The sequence below is a fragment of the Rhodnius prolixus genome, unplaced genomic scaffold, assembly GCF_049639745.1.
Source record: "Rhodnius prolixus isolate KJV_2025 unplaced genomic scaffold, Rpr scaffold_10, whole genome shotgun sequence".
NCBI lineage: Eukaryota > Metazoa > Arthropoda > Insecta > Hemiptera > Reduviidae > Rhodnius > Rhodnius prolixus.
This window is the reverse complement of record NW_027411615.1, coordinates 28,525,477-28,552,396: the sequence shown is the minus strand read 5'-3', so window position 1 is coordinate 28,552,396 and position 26,920 is coordinate 28,525,477. Positions and strand designations below refer to the sequence as shown.

The 26,920-nt window shown below is 34.4% G+C and overlaps 1 long non-coding RNA gene across 1 annotated transcript; it reads right to left on the bottom strand.

The window, feature by feature from the left end:
• Nucleotides 1-19,024: 19,024 nt before the first annotated feature.
• LOC141457371 (uncharacterized) lies at nt 19,025-20,792 on the bottom strand. Its single transcript, XR_012460355.1, has 3 exons — nt 20,731-20,792; nt 20,456-20,639; nt 19,025-19,383 (listed from the first exon to the last, which is right to left on the bottom strand). It is a non-coding gene; the product is annotated as an uncharacterized lncRNA (long non-coding RNA).
• Between the last annotated feature and the right edge of the window lie 6,128 nt (nt 20,793-26,920).

Below are 26,920 nucleotides of genomic sequence, written 5' to 3'. Positions count from 1 at the left end.
ACGATTTTGGATATAGGAGTGTACGGGAATAATGGATGCAGACTCGTGGAGTGAGTCAATTCTAGTGCGTCGAGGAGAGTCTGTGAAATTAGTTCTGTGTTGTCCTGGAGTCTCTTAATGTTGCTACTACAAGCCAGGCTCCAGGTGGAGCAAGCGTGGAGCAACATCGGCCTAATGACCACTTTTTAAAGGAGGAGTTTGTTGTTCACACAGTCATTTTGGAGTCACAGAGAGTAGAAGAAATAATAGTCGTGTTTGCCTGAGTTTACTTTGCCCAGAACGTAGTCAGCCAGACCTATTGTACCCAAAAGTATTTGCCAAATTGCACAAATATTCATATTATCTCTGACAGAGCAGTACATTATTATTTCAAGTTACCTTCTCATCAAGGTCTTAGTAACATCTCATCTTAAATGATTGTATTGAAAATACGTAAATCATTCCTGCCTGCGATCCAACCTTTGTCTCTTCCTTAAATAATCCCTCAACAGGTTCATCAAATATATCTGCAGTGGAAATCAGTAAAAAATCGTACATTTTAGGTGTTGACTTGCCACAGGTCTCTTTAATTGCTTATTTACTCCTTGCAGGGCTGTTTTGCATTTGTAAAATACTAAATATTTATGGGAATAAGTGTTTTGCCAAATTCTTTTTTGTTTCATTTATACCGACATATTTTCAATCCAAGTTGGAAATATAACAAATATATATATCTCTGAAGTCGACCTAAATAAAGAAGCAGTGTTACAATCCCACTACGATAAATCAGCAGTTTTCTCAGCCAAGATTTTCGCCTCTGCTACCAAGTACATATCCAATAATATGTAATTTTATTTCTGTGGATGAGTGGACATTTCCCCCAATCGCTTGGGGCGATTCACCCTCCAACATAGACGTACTACACCGTGTCTAAACTGACATCATCTCTCTCTCTCTCTATGAAGTCATTATTTACTGTTGATGGATGTGAGGGACGCTTATTGATTTTTTTTATTTTGAGGTTTTGCTCGAAGGCGGATCTAACGATTTCGTTTAAACGTAGTTGCATGATTATACTTGATATTCTGTAATGTTCATTGTATGGAGATTATATATATATAACGGTTTCGTTTGCGGCTAAGTGAGACTGGATCTAGAGAGAGCATGAAAAGAACTGGATGGTGTATCCTGAGGTTTAAGCACAGCAAGGCTGTAAACAAAAAGCCAAAGTGACTCTGTGCTGAGTAGAAATCAGATTACTCTAATCACAGGTCTATTTACGGGACATGGTAGGTTCAAGAAGCATCTGTACAAGGTGCGGGCTTATTAGCTCGGAACCATTGTACAGATTGTGTCAGCAAGAGGAAGAATTAGTAGGAAAAGTCCTCAACCTCTTTAGTAGGGGAGGTTTCATCTACTAGATCCAAAGGTAAATAAATCTCTTTTGGCTACAGTACCGTGGATATAGGTCCCATCCTGCTTTCTAATCTAACCTTACAATTTCATAGCTAGCCGCATCCTTTGTATTACTATGACAGTAATCTTGCTTGGCTCGATTCTGTTAAGGAAGTGGTTGGGCGAACTTCGTCCAGTTATCGTATACGTCTCCACTAGAGAGGATACGTCCATGAGAGCCTTTTTTCAATGCCCCACTAAGCACACTTTAATGGCCTAAGTCATCTTTTAAATTTTGGAAATCTTGTTCCAGCAGCCTATAAAGGACCGAGCCTCTCAAAATTTCAAAAGCTGTATCTACGGAAAAACATACAAACTTTTCTGGAACCGGTTTTCTAAATAATATATATTTAATTTTCGATAGTCAGGTATTTTGTTATTATCTAATTCAAAACATATGCTGATAAAAGATCGAAATAAATGGAACGAAGAAGGGGAAGAAAGACAACTGAATAAATTTGCTGAAAAGAAAGAAATTGCAACACGTTTTCTTTATGCGGACTTTTGCGGGAGGGTTCGTTTGAGCGCGAAAATTCAACAGTTTTAATTAAGAGACAAAGATGATCTGGCACATCTCACTGCCTCTCTCCCCGCCCAATGGCGACTTAATCTATTCTCTTATCTCAACCCCCTTTATCTGGCCGAGAAGAAAAAGCAGAAGAAGATGGCGACTTCATCCTTGAGACCATTTGTTCGGCTATAGCTATACTGTTTTAAGACTTTACACTGGAGCAATGTAGTTATACTAGTCTAACCCAGAAAATATCTTTCCTCTTAACCCACACCTAACCACTACTACCCACCAACTCAATTGGGAACATTTTAACCCCAGTGGCTGTATCTGTTACCAGGATTAGAACAATCTGAGCAGAATTTCGTATAATTAAACCTCCTCTTCTGTTTCATGAATAGATACTTTTGGTTCAGTTTTATTATTATTATTATCATCTTCAAAGTATCTTCTTTAATTCAACATTATTTTTACTAGTAATAACTAAATTTTGTTTATTTTCTCACTAATGTAGAAGAGTGCCAAATTTTTGATAATCCGCTTCCAATTGCTTACTTGCCTGAATACCCACAAAGATGTTATCTAAACAGTGTCTTCTTCCTTCTTTTCGTGTGTATATGGGTCAACGGCCATCTTATAATTTCCAACTCTTCAAGTTCAAATCCTCGATCCATTCCCATAATTCTAGATCTCGTTTCTCTGATCTCTGTATTCCTTCACACCGTACTTCATCCTTAGACAAATCCTTTCTTAATACGCGCTGCCTCTTTCTGGAACTCCTTACCTTCATTTGTCCGCCATGCTCCTACCCTTTCTATCTTTAAATCCCTTCTGTTTAATTATCTCCTTTCTACTACTTAGCTTCCTCCGAAATTAATTCATTTATTTCCTTTATAAATAACTAAAATACAGGCCAAACCAATAGAGCCTCCAATTCTACATGTTTTTATTCTTAGTGGACTAAGTTTTTATTATTAGGGAATTCTAATAGTCGCAGGATAATTCATTTACTTCTCTATTCTTTATATTCTTTCTAAACATTGCACTAAGATTTGTAGATTGCATTACATTTCCAAGCGTTTATTCTTATAGTTATTTGTTGTGCTCTGCATTCATTCCTTCTACTACATTGCAAAACGGACACTAAAAACTTTTGAAGCACCAATGCGATGAAGTTGGTATTGCAGATAAATGCCAAGTCTCAGCTTTGGGTAAGCCTTGCCTATGGTTCATGTCTGCCTCTGTAATGTGTTAATAAAAGTAATTAAGCCTATTTTTTGTAGGTGGAGCTTAACGTCCAGCTTCCAATTAGGTTTGTTGGGCGAGGGCGGAAGCTCATACTACGTACTATAAACAATTTTTTCTAACAAATAAAAAGTAGCCATATGATTCGAACTGGGGATCTCCCAATTACAAAGCCACGCTCTTGACCACTAGACCAACTGTACTTTTAATAGCGGCCCTGATAATTTCCTTGGTGGTGATTAATGACTATACTGGAGGTCGGTATTGAGCTGTACTGGATCTTCCCCAGGATGTCTACCTGCCTGGAATTCCACAAGGAGCTGGTACCCATTATACCAGCACCATGTCAGATTTTCCAGGGTAGGAAATATGGCAGCGAAATATAAACAGCTATACCATCTTCTTGAAGTCTTTATGGGGACATTGATGAATAACTACATTCTTAATCTTAACCTAAATGCTACGAAGACTTCACCAGAACTGTGCAGACTGCTGCCCCTCCTTGTTACTGAAGAGTTGTAGTGGGTAACGAACCCACCTCATTAGTGCCTTTTCTCTTGCATCTTCTTTCAAGCGTCTAGAGATAGAAAAAAAAAAAAAAAAAGCACGCATCAAATGAGCGCTAGTAGCCAAGTGAAGAGCCAATTAAGAAACTGTTCCTTAAAGTATTCTTAGAGTATTCGGGTATTTCTCATTTTTCTTTTGTAAAATTGTTTATTATCCCAAAAATGATGTTTTTAGGGATCTTGACACCTCTGCGGCTATCCCAGCTTAACAACTTATACACTGCCTTTTCACAGTTCAGAGAATTGTTGAACAGTGTTAGTTGATATGCACAAATATTTGGGTGTCATGTACCCAAAACACACTTTACACACATTTACTTGCCAGTATGTTGCTACTACAAACCCACGCATATTTACAGACCCATTACACCGTTTCCTAAGGAACCTTCAGGGCTAATTATTCCCTAATAATCATCCCTAATAATAATATTATATAATAATAATCTCTCAAGTTTAGTTACAATTTATCCAAAAAGTGAATTTTTTGAATTAAAAAAACTAGATATTTTTTTCTACTTAACATTGCTTCATTTTAGTTTTTAAATTTAAAAATATATTCTATTCTGAAACCTAATATGTCCCAGAATGCAGTGGACATTGACAAAAAAAGGATTGATGGAGATACAGACAAATTGACAGCAAGAAATTCTTTGGCAGACCTCTCAATAGAATTATAAAAAACAGATTCAAAGATGATACTAGCTAATAAATTTGAGATGAATTCCAAAACATGATTATACTGAGATGCTAAATGTTCCTTTGAATTCTACATTTACAATAATTGAGATCGATGGTCGATGGAACTGATACTTTAAACGTGAAGTGACCGGAAAAGTCATAAGATAAATTTGAATCCTTGATAGAATCTGTTCCATCGGAGTTTAATCCTGTTTATGCAAATAGGTAGAGGTAAGTATGATATGTGCGCTATAACGTCTGTCTATCTGTATGCATCATTGCCGAAACAGAGTAAAAAAATGGGCACCAATTAATTTAAGAAAAGATTTCATTTTCATTTAGAAAGCGACTTGTTTCATTCCATGTGCAACTATTTGGCTTCAGCGAACCCACGGCCAATTTTACTAGCTTACCTATTCTCTAGGGCAGCTTTTGGTGTCTTAGAACGCGTAGAGCCTGGGTTCTTTTCCAAATAATAATAATAAAAACAAACAATCAAAAGAAACGTAACTTTATATTCCCTTAAGACGTCAAGAAAGGTATAGGTCAGTATAGATTTTGTTTCCTTTCCTCAATATTGTACGACTTGCTGGCTAACAAGGTGATCATTTTCCCCAAAAAATTATACTCTGTTTTATCACAATGATTTACTAAAATAAGTTTTTTGTCTATGTACTTACTTGGTTTTCTAAAACAAATAATTTTAAAATTTTCAATTGTAAAGAGAACAGGAAGTTATTTGTCCCACAGTTTGTACAGGGTCGTATTAGTTCCGTTTTTTTTTTTATGAATGTAAAATCTAAAGAAATAAAGGAAAGAGAGAAACTGCTGAATCCATTACAAACATTGAAGAAATTTTGAAAACAGTTTACAAGTAATTGTGATTGTTGTGAAAGAATTCTGTTTCAAAACTCGTACTTAATTAAAAATTCCTGGTCCAAAAAAGTGGAGAGTCAAATTCAATACTCAAAAGTGCCAACAGATAACTTTTACCGTGCGACGTAATTCTTGTCCTCCTATAAGTTTTAACTCAATCCCTCTTCATTCTGCTAATTTAGTTCTGCTAATTTGTCGATGTACTTCGACAAAAGACTAACGTGGAATCTGCACACCAAACTGAAAAGACTTGAACACAACCGACGAAACAAATTACTGTTACGACTAATTGGCAGACAATCTAAGTTACCACTGGAACATAAAAGACTAATGTACAACAGCGTACTCAAACCGATCTAGACTTACGGACTTGAGCTGTGGAGTTCAGCCAAACTTTCCAATTCACAAAAGATCCAGTCCTTCCAATCCAAAATACTCTGTCAGATTACGAATTCTCCATTTTATGTCTATAACTCCACCCTCCATAACGACCTCAAAATCTCATACCTAACTGACGAATCTAAATCTAAGTATAGAAAATTCTTTGACTCTCTTCCATTCTCTACAAATCCTCTTGTCCAAAATCTTGCCTCCAAAACGATTCCAGATCGTCCTCCACGACGATTGAAACGCTGTTGGTCTCGTGACCATCTTCAGTAATGTAAGAAACTCCAGCGAGAGTGTTGCCAGTGGGGCAGCTTCTCTCCTCAAGCTGGTCCAGTCATGAAGTCTTCTTTTATCACATTCACTGATTACATTTTATTCTTTTTGTAGATTGTGAATAACAAATAAATTAAAGAATAATTAAAAATTATACTATTTTATATTTATTTTAGCAATGATTTAAGTATAAGTTTTAAAGAGAAGGGGGTCTGCATTAATTTTTTGTGAGTGAGGGGTCATTGTGTGGTATAAAAGAAAATGAAATTGTTGATAAACTTGCAAAGGAAGCCACTAATAGTGGGGGAAATGGCTAATTATAAATTACCACACACCGATGTCAAGTGACAATTGCAAAAGCAGCACTACAAAAATGGCCAGACAGATTACAGTAATGGTAATAAAGGGAGATTCTATAAAACTATGGCTGATCAGTTACCTAGACAACCATGGTTTAAGGGAACTGTCACTAATAAATGGGTAGTTACGACAATAAGTAGGCTGAGAGCGAACTACGCGGTGTGCAGATCGTATCTTCACAGGATCAACAAAAGGTCCTCTCCTCTTTGCCGTAGATTGCAATGAGGAGGACGATTTCAAACATATAATAATGATATGTCCGCGTTATGTACTAGAAAGGAAACGAGCTAGCAAAGAAATATGAATGTATTTAAAAGTTATAGCCGATTAGAATGAATGCAAGAAAATGATTAGAGAAGGATTACGGTGATTTTAATTTCGGTTAAGCTATAAGGATGGCAGGAACATGGAGTACTGATCCATTAGTTGTAAGTTTGTATGTAAATAGTTGTATATAGCAGATGGATGAATGTGTGAAGCTACTTTATAAGCAAGAATGATTCTAGTGATAAACACCTAGACAATGCTGGCTGTATGGCGAAAGCCAATGCCAAAAAAAAATAAGTAAGGCAGTGCATTCAAGGAAAATATACTCCATGGAAAGTGTAAAATAATAAAGTGTTGCAATATTTTCCTAATCTGAAGACTGGAAAAGCGATTTCCACCAGTTTTTACTTCGAAAAATATTTATTCAGCGAGTTAATGATTAGGAGAAATTTGATAATTTCTATTTAACCTATGAAGGCTCACTTTTAATTGTCAAGTTGTCATTCAAACTAAATTATTGGGTTGGTTTTTTCTATTTTATTTCTATTTGTTATTTCTTTTTTCTTTTTTTTTGGTAGAGGTTATTGTCAACTGGAGGCGCATGATTTAATCAGACGACGCGGCCCTCATGAATATGCCTTTGCTCCCTTGTTATCGAACAGTTAGTGGGCAGTCGGCTTCAGACCCCGTCTCATCTTCTCATCTTGTTAGAGCTGCCACTTCTCCATTCATTCACACCGCCTCCTCCATACTGGAAATCTACATTTCCAGGGCTACTCCAGCATTTGCCAAACTACCTCCCTTCTTCTCTTCATTATAGTCGGTGTACCCTCCAGCCATCCCACCCTTACCACCACTTCTATTCCATCATCACGTTGCCAATGTTTCTACTACTTTCTCCTTGCCGTTTTAAAAAACACTACGCTCACTGACTGGAAATGTACATGCTTCTTCTATGCTACTTTTTCTTTGAGGGCGGCGGAGGGATGCTGTATGAAGGAGCAGGGAGGGTAATATTGGAGTCTAAAATAAATAATCATTAAAATTGCCTCTTTCCCAAATATTATTCTTTACGCTGAGTAATTCTGTTCGGGTTTTATTTACTTTTTAATTGAAAGAATTTTTTCCATTGTCTCATTGCCTAGGTATTCTCAAATTCATTTTACACAGACAATATTTTGTTTCTGAGAACTAATTTTGCGGAAAATTAAAACTAATTTGCATAATTGTTTATGATATCGGAAGATACTGGGCATCCAGTTCTCCCTTAATTAAAAAAAGAAAAAAAAAGTATTTAAAGTAAAAAGAAATTACAGACTTAAATTATTGTTAAACTCTAACTGGTCATTCACTCACTTCAGTTTTCATTTGATATTAGGACTATATGCCAAACATTCTTAGATTTTTTTTTTTTGGGGGGCGCATCAACAGCTGAGGTTATTAGCGCTCGGAGCTTTTTCCGGCCTCCGTACAGTGTTCTCTCGTTAAAGACAACACTGTCCATCACCGGACAGTGAGCTGTAAGAAGCTCCTAGGAAGAGAAAATCTAAGGGTCAGCTGCTGGATTCGAACCCGGGACCTCCGCGTGGGGGAGTACAGTATGCTAACCTCATAGCTAATCCCTTCCCTGGATTAATTCTTAGATTTGCTTTAGGTTTTAAGACGTCTCCTCAAAAAAAAAGAAAACTTCTAAGAAAGACAATAAAATTTATTCAAAATGTATTACATAATTGTTATGAAGATGTAGTAAAGTAAAGTAATCGCCTATTTTTTTCAGGCAGGGCTTAACGTCCAACTACCAATTAGGTGTCGTGGACGGAGGCAAGACTAGCAAACATACTTTACTATAAATTTCTTTTATTAACCATTAAATAAAATCCAAGGCCTAAAGACCGGGAATCGAACCTACTAAACCAACAATACATACTAGCTCCGCAGGTCTCTCCTCTAACCGTTTGGCTACCTCTACAAATTTATATTACCCCGAAGAAGGTGATAAATTTGCTGAAACGTCAGTCAAAAAGAAATTTGTCAAGAAAATTTGTTTTTCTCCGGTCCCTCAATGTTCACCTTAAGTTGGTTTAGTAGCTTCGATTCCCCCAGTCAAAGTTTTGGATTTTATTAAATGGTAAATTTTAGAAATTTATATTAAAGTATGTTTGCTAGTTGTCTTCGTTATCGACACCTAATTCGGTGGTTTATAAGGCACGTCTGAAAAAAAAGTGAAACATTATTTATTTTACTTTGCTTTTAACTTTTACAATACAATTTTTTGATGCAATCGCAAACAAATGGAAAACATAATCTGGTCTAATAAAACTTTAGATCAATGTTTTTTTTTCAAATTTGGGCTCTTCCTTACATATTTAATATCTATTTACAAAAATTAAGGACGAAACACCGGACGTGTTACACTTAAGAGAAGTTACCTTCTCCAAAATACCTTAAATTGAACTTATCACCTAAAGTGTTTCAAAATATAAATTATAGATTTGCAAATATGAAAGAGTTTTTCAGTTAAAAGAAAATCTTTCAAGAAATTATCTATAACAAAAAAGGAAAATGGGTTTTCCAATGGGTCCTCATGCAATAGGTAAGAAAAATTTAAATTTATAATCCTGTCCTTTGTTTGTTCAATTTGAGGGATTCATATTTAAGTAATTAATTAACAACTAAATAATTAAAATTAATTCGCATTAAATCGCATAATTTTGCAGTGCACAAGAGGGTGGGGGGATTAATTAATTATCTAATCAAGTTTCTAAGGGCCGAAGAGGAAGATTCATGGTGTTTAATGTTCCAGTAGTGTACCTGACCAGGTAAGTTCCAGTCTTCCTCCAGACGGTTCAATTATCTCCAGTAAAACAACTACGAACAACTAGTGAACTTAAGTATTTAGGAATTCGTATAAGAATTCCTAAGTTAGTAATTCTAATACAATTTTAATTATTGGCCTTGATTGGCTTCCCTACTTTAACGAGTAAGTTACTAAAAAGTTCCTCTTTTAGCTCATTCAATTCAATTTCATTTTAAATTTTATTAAATCAAAATAAAATTTTAAAAAAATGGCAATGTGCAAACAATCAAACCAAACAAACAATATATACAGCAAACAAAATATTTGTGCACAAATTACAAGAAAAGTAAACAAACAAAATCAGAAAAATAGCCGGAATTGTTTGTTTTTTAATTAAAAAAAACATGACGTAAAACACTCGTGGCTTTCATTAAATCTTGGAAAGTCTATCAAAATGCGCTAAATAGTCTGTGAACAATTCGTTCAAACTAATTAAGAAAATTACATTAAATTTGAAGAAAGAGAAGAAAGAATTTGAGAATTTTGACTGCCACTTTATGGTCCTCTGGCAGTCGCCGGACAGTGATCTCTCATTCTACGATGCAATACTTTCGAATTACCGGACAGTGAGCTTTAAGGAAGAGTGAGAAACTGGGATTCGAACCTGGGCATCTCTAAACATTTATCTAATCCCTTCCGTAGAGGTTCCGATATGTTCACAAACAGCTTACATGAACTTGCACTGTTCCAGATAAATATGTCCCTAAATGGACGTAATTTCAGATTTGATTCGTGTTTAGTAGTGAACCGTTTTTATTTAAATAACATTTTGGTAAATCAAGAATTCCTCTATTTTTGGTAACGCAGAACTCTATTGGCTAAATAAAACGTAATTTTTTATTTATTTATTTATTTATATTTTTATGGCATCGGTTGTAACCATACATCCAGCATATCATTCATTTGTACATACAAATTAAATGCGTTACCAAAAATTTAGATTTAAACCTCTATGTTTGATATATTATCCATTAAAATGCTATTAGTAAAATCTGTTAAATTTTTATGTCGGTTTCTACTACAAAACTATATAATGCTTCATATACATTTACATTTTTGCTGCTCAATATGTAGATATAATTGAATGGAGGGGGTTAGCTCCTTATATAGACGGCAGAAAAGCTCTTTCCTGTGTTTATCGTGCTTCGCAAATTCCATGATAATGTGCTCAGCACTGTCCACCTCATTGCATTTTTCACACAAGTCAGTATTGCGCTTCCCGATTCTACTCGTATACGTATAAATATCTACCGCAAATAGCATGGTTTTAAGCGTAACCGGCATATACTGCTAATAAATCTCCTGTTAGAGTACTCTAAGTTTCAAAACCAGGGTTTTCTTTTACCAATGTCCGGATTATATTGCTTATAAAATGCCCCATTTTCGTTTCCGTACATCTGTCGCCAACTCTCCACCGCTATTTGTCGGCTCAGTGTGGTAACGTCCTCTCGTTAGTAAGTCTGTAGTCTGTCCATCCATTGTGGCTTCCCTGACCAGACCTTCCACTTTCTCATTGTGCACTATACCAACATGACTTCTGATCCAGACAAACCTCACCATCTTATCTGCGGCTACTATTTTCTTATACAACTCTAGAATTTCCACTAGTAAATGAGAATTATTTACAGAAAATTTAAAATTTTGCAGTTTCTGTGGTGAACTATTGCTGTCTGTGTAAATTACGGTTTTTTTGAGGTTTAGTGTGTTGATATACCCCATACTATAGTACGCTATACTTTTATAGCGTACAGTTCAGCGCTGTATACCGTAGATTGTGGTGCAAGTTTGAATTTAGCCCCAAAGTCTATTTGAGGATCATAGAACGCAGCTCCTGTGCAACCATCCAAAAACATAATATTATCATAACAAAGATTTATTACAGATTTCTAACAAACTTTATGCATCAAGTTAGTCCTCGCTTAACTTCAGAATAGTTACAAAAAAAAAAAAAAAGTCTTTACTTCGCAGTGCCTAATGAGAAATAGAAGAGGTAACTTATCCGTCAAATCGGATGCGACTGTTGTCAGTTTATAGTTCATCTGAAAAGGAAAATCTGTAGTTTTTATTTGCCATTTATTTTTCTGTTTTGGTATTCTTATTTTAGATTTTGTATGAGCTATTGCTTGATTTACGTAGCTATAAAAAGGATGTACGCGTGTGAGCGTGTGTAGAGGAAAGGGAAAAAGCAGGAATAGATAGTGAAAAGTAAAGGGTGGAAAGGTTTGGTAAAACCAAGCAGAAAACTGCCAAGGAGTTTCTCGGGCTAGGGCTAGAAGGAGGGTTATTTATGTGTTGGGAATGTGACGCCGTTGGAGTCGATGGACTCGCTGAATAAAACATATTGAGGCCAGACTCTTGGCAGTAAGGACTTGGAGCTCGCTGTTTTCTTATTAGAGATAGATACCAACTAGATAGAGCCCCATGTTCCCTCAACCCCTTCATCCGACCTTCATCTCTTCCCCTACTTAATCATTGTTTCCTCTTATTTGGGTCAGTGTTCGTCCATGCGCATGTGGCCATTAACACTTGCATTTTCTTCTCCTTCTGCTTCTTCTAGTATATCTGATTTCTCTGCCCCATAAAGCACATTGCTGTACATTTGCTGAATTGTAAGTTATTCTACCTCAACACAACTATACTCTGCCTAAAGTAAAAACCTTTCTAGCAATTAATTTAATAGAAAAAGTCAAAAGAAATACTTACCTTAATTTCTAGGCTTTTCTGCACACATAGCTAAAACACTAGCTGAGAATAATTACAATCTATAGATTTGATTAGCGAATCGATTAACTTTTACCCCGCTAGGTTGGTTCAGCCTATTTGAAGGCAATCCTACCTTCAATTTCTGCAAAAACAAAAAAAATATTCTTCTGAAGCATTGCTCACGATTGAAAAGTATAAATCATTCTCTACAAAATACGCATAAGGAGGCATTTCCCATCTGGACTAGCTTTGAGTAAAGACTGTCCATTGCAGTAATGGTTATCTTTGAAAACAAGAATCGATTCAAAACTTTAAAATATTCAGTCGCTTTGCAGTAATTAATTATTATTTATTTTTTTCCAACTCTTTAACCAGATACAGTTTACAATATTTTTGTTTGATGTTTACTATAATAAGCAATAAGGAAAAATAATTTTTATATTTTTTAAGCAGTATTAAAACTATTGTAAGCTTTTGATCATGTTCAAAACAATGCCATTACTTCTTTAATTTTTTAATCAAATTTAAATGTTACTTAATTGAGAATATTCATTGAAAACCAAGCAACCTTCGGCGCAATGTCTTACAAATTTTTATGCCAGTAAAATATTACCGTAATTATTATACTTTAAAACTCGTAAAAGCTAATATTGAATTAAGTACTGCTAGACTTTGTACTTACTAATTACACTTGAGATTGAAACCAGCAATGCCGGTAATGAATGCAAAGGCAAACTCTTATTATGTCAATGATACCTAATGGATGTTAGGTAAGCTTTGTTTGAAGCGAATTGATATAGTTAAACTCTTAAATTTCTAAGACTTTGTGTTGACATACGACTGACGTTGAATCCACGTACAAAGCTTAAACGATTAAAGAGCAGCTACATCTGGCATGACTTTTGGCTGATTGATACTAACACTAAGCATCAAAGTCACTGATTTGGACTACTGACTCGAAATATGTGGATTAGCAAAGCATTCCAGTATTACAGTCCAAAATTCTTCGCCGAATAAATAACGCACCCTAATTATGTCGCCAACTTTGTGGACTTACCCAGTCGCCAATCTGCGCCGGCTGTCGTGAGTCCAATGAGACTGTGCAGCACTTGGTAGAGGAGTGTTCCGTTTATTCTAAAACTAGATTTCTAGTCTTCAGGAAATTAAATGTTTCCCTTGTGACAACACTGGTAATCTTAAAGAACTTTCTAGGTTTATTCAGTGCACTGTAGCGATTGAGTCGCCATGCTCCCTAGTGCCCTATAACTGCTTTATAAGTTTATTGTACTGTTATCCGTTAATCTCTTGCTAGATTTGTTGGTCTTGAAGCCCCCCGGTGTCTCAGCATGAGGGCAAGAGGGAAACAATAAGCATTTTGGATTGCCTGCGTTCCTTCTCCCTTTTGGGGGAACCGCACTTTGTTATAATCAATCAATGTCTCAAACCGCCATCATCCATAATGATCTTAAAGTACCAGTTCATCTAACCCTTCATAAAACCTCGTTAGAGTTTCATACTCATCTCTCTGGCCATCCTTAGCTCTTATTCCATCAACTTTCATCTCATACTAAACCCAACAATCGTATTCGACATTTAAAGCGGCACTGGCTGCGTGTTTTTCTCGGCGATGGAGGACATTAATTAAATGTAACTTTTGGATAGTCACCATTTACTCCTCAGCAGTTGAAGGAAGGTCTTAAACATTCAACTTTGATGAGATAGTTGGAAACAAGTGATACCAGAAAAAATGCATAATTTTTTTGAAAAAAGAAGTAGAATAAGAACCGGAAGGCGGGACGAAAGTTAGAAGAAGAATCTGCATTGATGAACTGCGAAATGACATTCTTCACAACATTCTATTGGAAAAAATTCTAAAGAAAAACAACATTCAAAATAGCAAGTTTCCCAAGCTTGGAGAAGAGAGTTGAATGTACAAGAGAAGAGCGAAGTATTTATGAGTGGAAGAAAGATGCATAACGGTGCGAGAATTGATAAGAATGTATCCGGTGCGTACATATCCTTCGTAGCGTATCATATGCTTTCTCTTTTTATAAACAAAATGAAAGTTTGTTTCAACTTATCTCCGTTAGCTTTTATCTATGACACAACTTCACGCTATATTAAATATACACGCAATGCACTAGATGATGCTCTCTTTTTTGTGGTTCTATGATTACACAAAAAACAACATCAACAAATGCACATTTTAAATAGAAAATTTTTAATGGGACTGAAAAAATAACTGCCATTTCAGTCTAGTAAAATTTATTTTGCCGAGCTTTCGTCCATGAACAGACAAGACAGAAGACACACCAACCCTGAAATGTAATAGTACTACTTTCTAAACTAGCCCTGAAGATGACCTAGTCCCTAGGTTGAAAGCTCGGCAAAATAAATTTTACTAGAAATGGCAGTTATTTCTATGAATCAGTCACCAAAAAGAATGAACAACAATTAGAAAATTTTTGATAGAACTTGATTTTAAGCAATACTTACTCATATTTTAAGTATCAGCTGGTTTTGCAATCAAGTCAAATTATCAATACTTACTTTTCAACAGTATTTTAACCTTTTTTAAAATAAAAAAATGACTGCAGGTATAATCTTTACGAGTATACTTTGTTTTGATTCTTTCATTAAACCGTTATGTTCAATTAGTGATGAAAATCCTATGGACCAGTTAACATACCTAAATACATCTTAAAATAGATACATTCTTCAAGTTTAGAGTTAAAGCTTTCTCAGATAAAGTATTTAGGTACTTATTTTCTTTATTTGCAATTTCTTTTTTCTTTTTTTTTTTTTTTGGCGTTTATTTGTGCTACAAAGTTGGCGCTATGAGTAACAATGATACGATAGAGTAATAAATGATAAGGTAACGAGAGGAGAAGTTACCCAGTGGTAACACTCCAAAACATTGTATGGTTAGTCACTCTATTCACTTGAGAGGAGTTCACGAGGCCACTATCTTTTAGACGTCTTGTCCGGGTTGTCAGGAAGAGTTCTAGAAGAAAGATTTTTAGCTAGAGGATTGTTATATGAGATTGCAGGCTGAAGTGGAGTTTTCTGTATCTTGTTTTAGCAACGTGGGTGACAAAAGGAATGTTAAGGTCAGTGGTGTATAGTCCAGGTTGGAGACATAAAATGGAGCGTGTACAATAGTTCGAAGTATTTTAGATTGTAGCGAATCCTTTGGAGTTTGGAGCGTTTGGTTGAACCACACAGCTCTATTCCATACGGCCAGATGGGTTTTAAAATAAAAGTATAAATCAGTCTTTTGTTGTCTAGATAGAGTTTTGATCTATCGTCAAAGTCTTTTAAGTAGTGGATAGCGTCTGTTCAGTTCTGTTCTTTTAAGTCTAGTGTGGGGGTTCCAAGAAAGTCTTCGGTCTAAGTAAAGCCCAAGGAAGCGGGCAACCTTTGCAAATTCAAATTTAATTTATTTCCACTCTTGATTATTATTGTTATTATTATTATTATTATTGTTATCCTAATAGTTTATTCGTAATTTATAATTTTTGTCGGGTTTCTTGTTAGATTAAATCTTATTTTTTCTTTCTGTTTTTAATCATGTTTTTAATGATATTTTTTTTTGCCCATGAAAATATTATTACTTATTGAAGGACGGCCATCGTTGAAAAGAGCCCCACTAACATTAAGCGCCGCAATACGCTATCATTGGATATTATTACAAGCCCAGCCGAAACTCGATATTCTAATATAAGACGGCTCATAATACTTGTATCTCTCTCCAAAATAAATGACACATTTCTTCATATTTATTGGACTTTTTTTCTCTTTTCCGTTGTTATTGATATCTCTAAAGTTCCAATTAGTCCTAAGGGATTCCTTTTTTTGCTCTGCTGCTTATTTTTATAAAGTACATTTTGTTTAAATAATTTCCTTATTATTTATTAATATAATATTAAGGAAAACAGTGCACTGCCTCTTGAGCATTCTAAAATATTAAAGATGTTATTGTCCTTTGAACCCAGACAAAAAACTCTTTTTACCAGGACTTCTCTGCAAATGAATAGAGCTTTTTTATTTTAATTTTTTAATTTTTATTACTAATTTAAGAAATTTAGATTAACCTAAAGATATGCTCTACAACAGGGGTCGCCAAACTTTTTTGATCATGGACCACTATATAATTTTTCGAAATCTCGATCGACCCTCATAAAATTAATTTTCAGTTAATTAAAATAAAACTATCTATTAGGTACTGTGTGTGTACATTATTTTATGTTTTTAAACATTTATTAAAGTAAGTTTACATTGTGTAACAATAGTTTCATGAAAAATATCTTAATGTTGAAATTTAAATACCTTAATATTTTTTAAATAATAAGTAATTATAAATAATTAAAGTAACTACAGTATGGCTTCTTAATTAATGAGACGGGTGTGCCTGGTTTTTCTTTGCAAAGTTCGCTATATTGGGTTCAAAATTGTCTTCCCTTCGACCCCCCTACTTTTGTTAAATAGACCCCTGGGGGGGTCTATATAGACCTCTTTGGCGACCTCTGCTCTACAATATGACAGCTAATTTAAAGTGTCCAGTAAGACAGTTGTATAAGTGTTGATGTAAGGGACACAAGTTATGACTCTTTAACAAAAACTTACAGTTTAAAATGTTAAGTATAAGGGTTGATTAAACGCCAAAAGGTACACAAATCAGCAAGCACCCAACATTTCATTAATTCTTCATTAATATTTAAGTAATTTTACTGCATTAATTTTCATTAATATTTTTTAGAATTTATTAGATGTCACAGACCCTTATGCTGGCCATTTTCGTCTACAAAATATTTGTTCAAGTAGCACTGTAGATTGACTGTAATATCTAGTTATTTATAATAATCAAACTATTAAATACAGGTTAAAAAGAAAAACGTTATAAAAAATAAAAAAAAATTATGAGGCTAAAAAATTCAAAACTTTTTTTTATAAAAAAAAATGTAATATGTAATATAAAGTAAATAAGATATGTATATTTTTAGGACAGCTAATTATTCCAGTATTTTACTATAAGTAAAATTAGGGGGACTAAATTAAATTACAATTGAGAAATCAATAATTGTTGTTGAATAATCTACTTGTTATTAACTGTGTGTTATTTGTGCTCACGAATATTTCGGTAAGACGAATTCAAGACAGTAGCCTACTCTAACTTTGTCTTTTTCTACTTTAACATGCATGTACATATGTGTGATTTATCATAATTATAACAAAAAAATATAAATGAAGTGGCCAGCATAAGGGTCTGTGACATCTAATAAATTCTAAAAAATATTAATGAAAATTAATGCAGTAAAATTACTTAAATATTAATGAAGAATTAATGAAATGTTGGGTGCTTGCTGATTTGTGTACCTTTTGGCGTTTAATCAACCCTTATACTTAACATTTTAAACTGTAAGTTTTTGTTAAAGAGATTTTTGTACCTTTTGGATAGATTTTCCTTTTTGTCTATTTTACAAAGTTACATATCTGCTTTACAGAATTTTTTAAATTTGGAATAAGCAATTCTATCATTATAACCTGATAAGATGGTAAGTCGGAACCGTAACTACCACTAGAGAGATCTTTTTAAAGAATGATTATCGTTAAGGTCCCCCAAACCATCCTCAGTAACAACTTTTTTTGAAAAAGCGTTTTGAATAAAATAGGAAGGTATTTGTGCGTAAATAGCAAAATTAAACTGCGATTTCATTACTTCCTTTTAAGAGGAGTAAGAAAAATAAACTGCGATTGCAGTACTTCTAGGCAAAGAGGCAAAGATTTTTTAATCGAACGACAATTCATTGATTTAAATCGGTTCACTCATTGATAATTTAAACGATTGCAGTACTTCCTCTTAGTAGGTGCAAGAGCATCAGCAATGTAGAGGAGCTTTAACCACTTATTCGAGCTGAATTTTATCAAAATCGGACTAAGCGTTATAGAAATATTGGTAATAATAGTTTTAGAAAGGGCCTTATTTGGGTGGGGCAAACTCCCCTCCTTATGAGGCACGGCGTCGAGACCTTTATAGTGCAAATCTGTACAAAATTTCGATTCGAATGACATTTCATTCATGAAAATCGGTTCACGTGTCGATAATTTGAAACGATTCCTATACTTCCCCTTAACAAGTGTAAGAGCTGATTGCCGCTTTAATGTTACGTAGGGGAGCCCTAACCCTATCATCCTACCAAATTTTATCAAAATCGGGCTAAGATTTACAGAGTAATTAGTAATAATAATTTTGGAGGGGGCCTTACATAAAGGGGGCTAACTCCTCTCCCATTCGATGTACAGGATCGAGACCCTCAAAAGGCACATCTACATAAAATTCCGAATCGAATGACACCTCATTCATGAAAATCGGTTCACGCGTTTAGGCGCTACGTTGTTTACAAAAAAGGTAACAAGAAGAAGAAGAACAACAACAACAACAACAACAAGAACAAGAACAAGAACATTTTTTGAAAAAGCCGTTTTTGCTCATTTTCAGCAACTTTTTTCTCGAAACCTATTAGATCTGGGTGGTTGCAAAAAAATTACAGCTATAAAGGAGGGTTTGCCCTATATTTTAAAGAAAATTTGGGAATTTTATCTTTTATAGAAAAAGAGAAAAAAATTGTCAAAGTTGGGTGTTTTTCAACGTTACGCTTTTTCGTGCAGTTTTTGACGATCAACCCTTATACAACTGTCCTACCGGACAGTTTTAATTTGGACGAAAAAAAAATTATCTTTTAACCCAAAGAGATGTCACGCAGTTTTTCACTTTTACCGAAGTCTTTGTAAACATTTTGCAGTTTCTCCTTCATTTTTAAGTTCTTTATTTTAAGTACTAAATAGGATTCATTGTTTAGTGTTAGATTTTATTATTTCGTAAAAATTAAATTATTTTATTTTGATTTAAATTCTAATTGTCACGATTTAAAATCTTACAAAATATTATTTATACATAAAAAATAAAACTTCATAAGCTCCGCCCTTATTTTAACTATAAAATAGCGCCATTTTCGGCTCTCCATTTTACTCGTCATTTTGTTCTCCTGTTCTTAGAATCAACAATTTTTTATTTCTTTTTTGCGGGGATTTAAAAGAAAAAAGTATCTTTTGAAATGCCAAACGAGCGCCTTCCGCCTGTCCTTTTGCAACCATCGTACATTTATTATAGTGTCCCTCCAGTGAAAATTACTTAGAAAATTCTAAGTTATTTCTTTTGAGAACAACTGAAAGAAGGAAATTAGATTTTTAAAATGTTACTCAAACTTTTCTTAAAGAATATTTGTTTATTATCTTCTAAAATAGCGTTTCCCAACCTTTTTTGGTTCGCGTACCACTTGGTAGTACTTCATGCTACCACTTCATAAAAATGATAGTATTTCGTGAAATTTGTTATTCCGAGTGTCTTATTTTACTGTAATTATCCTTATTTGAATAAAGATACAATGTATCTGCTACAAAGAAGTTTAAGTTCATGTTCACTTTATAAACTTTTGTTAAGTGTCAGATCTTAGTTTTAAAACTTTTTTAAATAATAGGAAATTGCGTACATATTTTTCTCTTCAAAATTATTAATTAATTTACAAAGTTCTTCTGTAGGATTATTAAATTTGTGCCCAAATCTTCTAAATTATTTTCTTTTAAGCATTCAACTACCAGTAAGTACCAATTAAATTGGATAGAGCTTACTCATCAGTCTCTTTAAGCAGATTTAAACATAGTTATAATTTCAGTTCTGCCACATGATAATTCTATTAAATTGTCTATATCTTTTATTGATAATGATGTAGCTTTTCCTAAATTTTCTTTATAGAAGGGGTTTGAAATCCATTTATCATTTGTGTTTTCGGGTTTTGGAAAATACTCCATGAAAGACAATTTTAATCCAGTTAAATGTGCTGTTATATTCTCTCATATACCTTGAGATAGACTAACCTTATTACTGTACATGTTAACAACTTTACTGTAAATTAATTTATTAATTAAAATAATTTTTATGAATTATGGAAAAAACGTTTCTGATATTTTTATGCTTCAATTTTGTTTTGTATTTTTACGTCCGCCATTATAGATTATTTTTCGCGTACCACCAACCAGCGTACGCGTACCACAGGTTGGGAAACGTTGTTCTGGAAGAAATAAAGCATTATGCACATTAGACTTAAAATGGGAATGAAATAGTACGGAATATTAATAATTATTACATTATCTTAAACAGGATGGTCCATAAATAGATATTACAGTGGAAATCACCAAAATTATTAACATTAATTTCTTCCGTTTCCTTTTAATACTCACTTTTGTCTGCGTTCCATTGAGTTTAGTTTTAATGGAGAATAAATTCAGAAGCTCTTTGTCATGATTAAGTATCAATTTCCGATGGTGCGGCCTTGGTCCTAACTCTTCTTTTTATTAAACGAATATTAATCTTTGCGCTTTTTACACAGCCTTTTCTATCTATTTCCCTTTCAATCAATATTGACTGTTCAATACAAAATAAGAGAGAATACAAAATAAGTGGGGTACTGCTTCATTTAATATTGAAATTTTTTGAAATATTCAATCATTATTACCTATATAGCCAAAATGTTTATTTTTCATTTTATTTTTCTCTTGTAAATTATATAACGGCCACTGAAATTGAAATTAAACTTTTTTGAATGACTTTTCTCTTGAATTTATTATAGGATTCTTAAAAATGTATTTCTATCCCCCTTAAAATAATATAATTATAAAACAAAGTACCCTATTTTCATTTATTCATAGTCTGAATTAATAACATTCAAACTATAATAATAATTATGCTAATGTCTACTTTACAAGGAATTATACGAGCAATTGGCGGCACAAATTCCTCGATATTCCTCGTCCATTTTCACTAAATTATTTCTTACTCGAATAGTATTCTAGCTAGCCACATTGGTAGTCTTGATCTGTTTCACTTTATAGTCTTTTGAACTGTGCACATCGAGCGTTCATCTTTTGTCACTTAAGTTGAGCCAGTGTTCAGCGTTAAGGCAGTGTCACTTTTTAAAGTGTAAAAGTGATTTGGTGACAATTGTTTTCATTTAAATTTTTTTACTATCCACCATAGAAACTAACTTGCAAGTGATTCTACATATTTCTGTAATAGATTATTGGGTCAGGATCAGATAAAATGATAGACGTATCTTTAACGTACCTAGAGGAGGATAGACCAATGTACAAGATACTTAGCACAATCTGCACTCTAACAAGTAATTTAATGATATGTTCTGGTTAGTACGTCAAGAGAATTATGGTTTGTTGTTATTGTTGCCGAGCTGCCTGCAGGCTACATTGTCGTGATACCTTTTATCAGAGAATCATAACAGCAATTAGTTTTATTCATTCTGATTTCGTACTTTTACAACCAATCGAATCTATAGTTATAAAACGTAAAAGATTATTTTAAATCTTAATGACATAGAAGTTAAACCATCCTAAAATAATAGGATATTTAATTGTTAGTAGATACTTGATACTCCAATTACATAAAATTGAAAACCTTATATTAAGGTACATCATTTAAACTTAAAATAATTATAACATCATTAACATTTAATGCTTTATTGCTAAAAGTTTCGAAACTAATTACTTCTTAAATTTCGCAAATTAAATAAACCAGTTTATTCTAATTAAGAAACTTGGTCGACCCTCTTCTTTCATTTTATTCCCATCGAAACTAAGACCTGCCCATGGTTTAGGGCCCTCCTAACAGTTCCTTTTCTTTCAATTATAGTTAACGTTTAATTAAAACTTTTCTAACAATAATCGTAAAACTTTTTATAAAATAGAAAATTGATTTAAAAAAAAAAAAATGATTAAAAGCGCAAAGAACATTTGGAAAAGGCTGGTTTCCGTTTTGGCAGTAGGAGACAGGAAACGGTAAAGAAAAAAGATACGTTATTAGTATTAATCATAAAAACTTTGTGCAAGATGGACGCCGCATTTGTTAAATACTGACCAAAAACAAATTCAGGAGACGAATTCAGTAGCAATAGTTGGACTGTTCTAAAACAGTATCAAATAGGATGAGATATGGATCTAGCATTAATAGCCAGAAACAAAAACCATCAAACAACAAAGGATTGGTTAGAATTATGGATTATCAGCTGGCCAGCGTTTTCTGGAATATAAAATGGATTCTCTTGATTGTTATTGTAGTTTGCAAAGAGCAAAAAGAAAACTACAGTCTTAATAAATAAAAATAAATAAATAAAAAATGAAAGAAAGAGGGCAGGACTGCAAAAGAAAAAAAAATTATCTTTTATCAGGAAATTTGCCCACGAAATCGTTTTGGCAATGGAAAAACTAAGGGATTAAAAGGATAAATTCTTGCTACATCCATCCTATTCAATTGATTTTGGTTCCCTCTGACTTGGGTACATATAAAAAATATATGTGACTAGAAATCGTTTTATGTAGATGACTGCAAAAATATAGATGGAGATATTTTGTATAATTCAGGGTTAGGATCTATTCACTGGGGAAACTTTAAAACTAATTACAATGTAGATCAGGGATCCTCAAACTACGGCCCGTGGGCCACATGCGGTCCCCTGAGGACATTTATCCGGCCTCCGCCGCACTTCCGGGAAGGGGCATCTCTTTCATTGTTGGTCAGTGAGAGGAGCACTACATGTGGCGGTGCCGCAAAGCGCTGCGTCGCTCATGTACAGTTCTACTTCCGATGACGCGGGAAAGCACGAGTCACGGCTCCGAAAACAGTGTAAAATAACAGCAGAAGTAAGAAGAAAGGCAAAGCACTATAACTAAACCGGAGATTGACCATCTCATTAGCCCAAAAGCAGGTTCCCACAGAAATACTGGGCAGTTTGGTGATTTTAAATTAACTTGTTCTTTATTTAAAATATTCTATTTGTTCCCATTTTGTTTTTTTTTTACATTAAAATAGTTTTTTTTATGTATATATTCTGGCCCTCCAACGGTCTGAGGGACAGTGAACTGGCCCCCCTGAGTAAAAAGTTTGGGGTCCCCTGATTTAGATGAATAATTTTTACAAGAATTTCTTTCTTAGCACATATTTTGTTTGAAGTTGCAGTACAATCGTTGATACAAGAGGCTAAGGCTGGAAACATAGTGGAGCAAAGCGGCGATGATAGCGAAGAGCAAAGCGGCGAAATCAAACACAAGTTAACATATGGGACCGCGCATAGTGGCGAGCAAAGCGAAGATATAGCAACTCTATCTATTTCTAGTGTTTGTTTTCGCCGCTTTGCTCCTCGCTATCATCGCCGCTTTGCTCGCCGCTCCACTATGTTTCCAGCCTAATCCAGTTCCAAAAAGAGACCCGAACAAATAAAGGAACACTTCAAAAAATGAATAGATGAATAAATTTCTTAAAAACATAAAATATTATTAAATGAATTCATATTGGAAGATGGAAGTCAAGTAAATTTTGAATTTATGGTTGCTTAATTTCCTCTTGATGACATTTAGTAGACGTTCATCGAATGAGATTTGATCATATAAGTTCTCAATTTTATGATGAATGGATTTTGCAATAAGAGCTACATGCGAACAGTTAATTTATGTTAGTTAAGAGATGTTATGATTTATTTACTGTAGTGAACATTGTGAAGGTGATAGTTTAAGTAGCTGTCTTCAGTAGGCAACAAGTCTTAGCGCAGAGATGTGTCTATGTGCGTGAATAGCTAGAGCAGTACTTGGGTTAATAAGATGAAATCAACAGAACTAGGAGTGGGTTATAGTCCTGGTTAGACCTCGACGGTGTGTAATAACAATAAATCAGTCTGGAGATCATTGGCAAGAACAATGCAAGAGGGCGGCTGTCATGTTCAGGACTCGTTGTCAGCAGTGCTACCCCGCGATACAAGCATTTAGCCACCAAACGCTAGACCCTATCCCGCACTATCGACATGGAACCCTAGCGGTTGCTACTCCTTCAATGGCCACCATTATTCCAGATCAAACATATGATCTATGGAGTCATGTAACTCGCCTCTTGTAAAAGACCCAAGATATATTCCTGCTCTTGCACGTAATGGACTGTCAATACATTCTTCATGTATGAGCCACTCTATTTTTTTTTATTTTAATAAAATATTTCTCCTGAAAGCTTGAAATAATCCTAAGATCTTTCTTCTTTTTTTTGGCGTTCATTTTGTGCTACAATCAGCGCTATAAGTAACAATGATAACAGTGTAACAAATGAAGCAAACGAGTGGAGAAATTACCACAGTCTTAACACTCCAAAACATTAGACTGTTAGTCACTCTCTTCACTTGAGAGGAGATCACGAGGCCACTGTCTCTTAAGGCGTCTTGTCCGGATTATCAGGAAGAGTTCTAGAAGAAAGATTTTGAGCTAGAGGATTTATATGAGATTGCAGACTGAAGTGTAGTTTTCTGTGTCGTGTTTTAGCAACTTCGGTGATAAAAGGAATGTTAAGGTCAGTGTGTATAGTCCAGGTTGGAGACATAAAATGGAGCGTTTACGATAGTTCGAAGTATTTTAGATTGTAGCGATTGAATCCTTTGGAGATTGGAGCGTTTGGTTGAACCCTACAGCTCTATTCCATACGCCCAGATGGGTTTCAAAATAGAAGTATAAATTAGTCTTTTGCTGTATAAAGACAGTTCAGATCTATCTTCTAAGATTCTTTTAATCAATCGATAGAGTCTGTATAGTTCTGATCTTTGAAGTCTAGTGTAGTATTTTTCTCTTTCTTGGCCTTATGTTTCTTGCAAATCAGCCATCAGGTTGGTTTTACGTCTACCAAATTAGGTTTCATGGACGGAGGCGACCAGCGAACAAACTTTACTGTAAAGTTCTAATATTAACCATTAATTAAAATCCAAGGGATAGACTAGGAGTCGAACCTACTAAACCAACAATACATCTTAGCATTGCTGGTCTAGCCTATAAGCGCTGGCGTCTACACTGTTGGCCAATCTATACATAATGGTTGGTCTGTCTGTAATATGCAGTCTTAAAATCATTGTGTGCATTTTATCATTGGTTGCATTTTAATTTTATTAGTTATTAGGTAAATGCTTCTGAGTAAATGCTAAGTCAGAATTGGGTGTAAGTTGGTCTCGGAAGTAATAGTGCCCTCCACAGCTGTACCGTTCTGTTTTTGTGCTTACTGCAGGCAAGACTTTGTCTTAACATCACCAATATCTTGTATTCCAATGTCAAAATAAAAATAAATATAAAACGAAAGATGAAAAAAGACTGATTCATCGCAATGTGAACTCATGTTTAAGAAACATTTCATAAAAGGGATCCTTTGATTTAATTATAAAACTTATAAACTCAGTTTCTGTAAAAAAAAAAAAATATAATAAAGATGAACACTTCTTCATTAAAAACAAAATAATGGTTAACTAATGTGGATAAAAGTGACAGAATGAAGAGCCCCTTGAGGCAGGAATTTTATTAGTTCATGAAATATTTATGCGAGGAGACAGAATACTCGTTCAATTTTCGACAACTGATGGCTATTGATTGGCCTATATTTTTTAAAGAGCTCAAGGAATCGGGGACAGGTAAGCACTTTCTGGGATCTGGACTATCCCATCAAAACCTCTTTAATATCTTGCCTTTTCCGGATTTTATTTTTTTTCTTTAAAAAAAAGTAAAAGCGGAAGCTTTTCTCAAATTGAGTGAAAATTATTTAATGTGTGTAATGAGGAATTTATTTATAAATTTGTTTTAAAGTAGGACAGTATGATAAAGCAAACAATCTTGGAGTTGAAGTATTAAATTACAAAACTATTGTTGTGGCCTCGCCATTTCCGTTTCTACAAATGAAGGAAACATCTCTCCTTGCAGGGAACAAGTGCCCAAGTGCGTGCAAGATTAAGTTATAGCCGAAACGTCTCTGTTTAGCCGTAGCGCAATAAACATGACGCTACAATACAAAAAATAAAAAATATATAAAATAAGACCGAAATACTTGCCATTAGCGAGCTAAAACTGTTTACTTTGTTAGGCGCGTGGTTGATGTCATTCCAACAGTAAAGGAGAAATCTTTATATTTAGAAAATCCTAACATTTAAATTCTGGATCCCCCTGCTAAGGAGATAAACATCTCTCCTTAATATTGCGAGGGTCGTTTGAAAAGTCCGTGCAAAGTCAGAGAGATAGCAGTACTGGCGCGTATCGAGGTTATGTTTAGTTAGTAGCATCTCTTGGAAGAACACACACCAAGTTTCAGCCAGATCGGTATATTTCTTTGTGTTTGGCATTCGTTTGAATCGAGGAAGTCGAGTGATTTTCAAAAAATGGACGAAAAAGAATTTCGTGTGTTAATTAAACACTACTTTATGAAAGGCAAAACGCCTGAGGAGACTAAAGAGAAGCTTGATAAACATTATGGTGACTCTGCACCTTCGATTAGAACAGTTTATAAGTGGTTTCAAAATTTTCAGAGTGGCCATATGGGCACAAGTGACGCTGAACGTTCTGGACGCCCTGTTGAGGTTACTACTCCAGAAATCATTGATAAAATCCATGATATGGTGATGGATGACAGAAGAGTGAAGGTGCGTGAGATTGCTAGTGCTGTGGGCATCTCGAATGAACGGGTACATAATATTTTGCATCAACATTTGGACATGACAAAGCTATCCACAAGAAGGGTGCCGCGATTGCTCACGCTTGACCAAAAACGAAATCGTGTAAGGACGGTTTGCAGCTGTTCCAGAAGAATCCGCAGGACTTTAAGCGTCATTTCGTCACTGTGGATGAAACATG